Below are 2620 nucleotides of genomic sequence, written 5' to 3' on the forward strand. Positions count from 1 at the left end.
GAAAAAGACTCTTCTCTTCCCTCGAAGTGCTCACTGTCCAGTGGAGGAGACAGATAAGCTAACAGGTTATTGTAATGCAGTGTGGTGAGTGCTAAAAGAAAGAAAGTAAAATGTTCCCTGGGGGTAAAGACAGTTATGGCATTGAAGAGTATGCCAGGTAAAATAATAGCATGGGCAAAGGCCTCGAGGCAAGACAGTACGGTATCTTTGAACAATTGAAAAAAATGTAGTTTGGCTAGAGTAGAAAATACATCTGAGGGTTGTAGATCTGCTGCCAGCCAGAACTTGTGGCTTTGGAAGTTACACATTTTGGATCAGACCTCATCCTGGCAAGTGAGACAAGCACCCTGAACACTCTTCCCATAGACTACATCTTCAAAGGGCCCATAGAGTCAATCCTCCTGTCTTTCTGTCCAACAACAGCAACAACGACACACACACACACAACTTACTATAAACAAAGTGAAAAGACAAGCATTGGTATTCAGACTATATTGAGAACTCCTGTAAATCAAGAAGAAAAAGGTAAGCAACCCAATAGAAGAATAGGAAAAAACAAAGAAGAAATTCAGAGTAGAAAACACAATGGCCAATAAATAAAAGAAAAAAACGCTCCCCATTGCTAATCAAGGAAATGCAAATGAATTATAAGAGGTCATTTTATACCTATCAGGCTGACAAAAATTAAAAGTTTGACAGTACCAAGTGTTGGCTAGAAGGTGGAACAAAGAGAAGTTTCATTTATTGTTGGGTAGGGTGTAAATTGGATTTAGATGCGTGAGAGAGGAGTTTGACAATATCTAGTAAACTTGGCAACATGTATACAATCCATCTATGAACACTTCTTGGTATATATTTTGATATTTTCTTGTACATATGGACAAGGACCATTCATTTTGGCATTGTTTCTAATGGCAAAAAAATGGAAACAATCTAGGTGTCCATTAATAGGAGTATGGAGAGACAAAATAAGGTCTATTCCCTTAATAGTCTTTTATATAGTAGGTAAAAGGAATGATCTAGATCCATATGCAGCAAAATGCCAGGTGAATAAAGCAAGTTGCAGTGTATATACATTTTAAAACAGACCCGAACTAAACTCTGTGTTGTTAATGGATACATATGAGCGCACTTAAAGTATGGAAGATATTCTGAAATAATGCACACAAAAATTCATAATGGTTATTGCCTTTGAGGAGTGGCAAGGATGGAGGGATTGAGAGTGTGGGTCTAAGATGATCTGACTTTACTTATAAGGTTTTCTTTCTTTTATATGTGAGGAGTAGTATGTTGATAAATATTTAACAACTGGTCCTCCAGGAATTTAGAAAACACTGATTTATAGCATTGGAGGATTTCTGTGTTGAAATACTCCCAGTATGGCTGATTTTAAGCTACCAATGATTTAGCAACCAGCTGGCAAAACTTTTGAAAATTTAACACACATCAAGAACAAGTATGACCCGGTGGCAGCACAACGTTGTGTGTGTGCATATGTGTGTTGCATGTGTACAAAAACTTGAAGCATTGATGATAGTATCAACAATCTTCAGTTTTGTATGCTGGAAACATAGGTATTTGGTTATCTTAGTTTCTGAAGTTTTATGTATATATTAGATTTCTGGGAAAAAAGGAGACAATTAAGAATCAGAGTGGGTAAAAATACCTACAGATTAAATTATAACTGGATGTAGTGTAAAGCAGGGCTTTGTTTTGGATGCCCTTCTCTATATCTTCCATTTTAATAACTTAATACTCATTGAATATATTGAATAAACACAGTAAGTCAAACATCTTCCTCTCTGCTGGCTACAAGATTTTATGAAGCAAGAGCAGCCTTTAGAAATAGCTAACTTTTATGACTGAATTAAAAAAAAAAAAAAAAGAAAAAAAAAACCCAGTTAACTGAAGAGAATGGTTTAAATAATTCCCCAGTATCTCAACACTTTTTTTGACATGCTATTGGAATACGTTTCACCTCATTGATACATCATAAAGGCAATTGCTAGATTGTTTGTACAATCTATTTTTTAATGAGCCTCAAAGTCTTAGAGCAGTGATGATACATTATCCTACTTTATATGTGCCATTACTGCTTTCTGTTACCACAACTAAAAGAGGTTCAACTACTTGTGTGGAAGGAATGGAGCAGTTAAATGTAATAACAGGTTCCCCAGTTTCCCATTTATCTGCTATTTAGTGAGTGCCTAGAATGCATCTAGTTCCTCTGGCTTTGGAAGAGTCCATTGAGGCATACACAATGTGGAAGCTATTCTTTCTTTATTGATTTCATCTTTCCTTTTGACTTCTGGAGGTCAAAATAGGAAAACAGGAATCCAGAGAGAAATACCTCAAAATGCCTCCTTCTCCCATCTTCCCTCAAACATTTAGAAAATATTGTAGAAATAAAATTATAATCAGAAATTAACTTTATAAATAACATATATATAAGTTATACATATATATATATATATTGGGGGAGCAGGGTCTCTCACTCTATCACCTAGGCTGGAATGTAGTGGCGTGATCTTGGCTCACTGCGACCTCTGTCTCCCAGGTTCAAGTGATTCTCCTGTCACAGCCTCGAGAGTAGCTGGGATTACAGGCACACGCCACTGTG

The sequence above is a fragment of the Cebus imitator genome, unplaced genomic scaffold (assembly GCF_001604975.1).
Source record: "Cebus imitator isolate Cc_AM_T3 unplaced genomic scaffold, Cebus_imitator-1.0 Scaffold232, whole genome shotgun sequence".
Taxonomy (NCBI): domain Eukaryota; kingdom Metazoa; phylum Chordata; class Mammalia; order Primates; family Cebidae; genus Cebus; species Cebus imitator.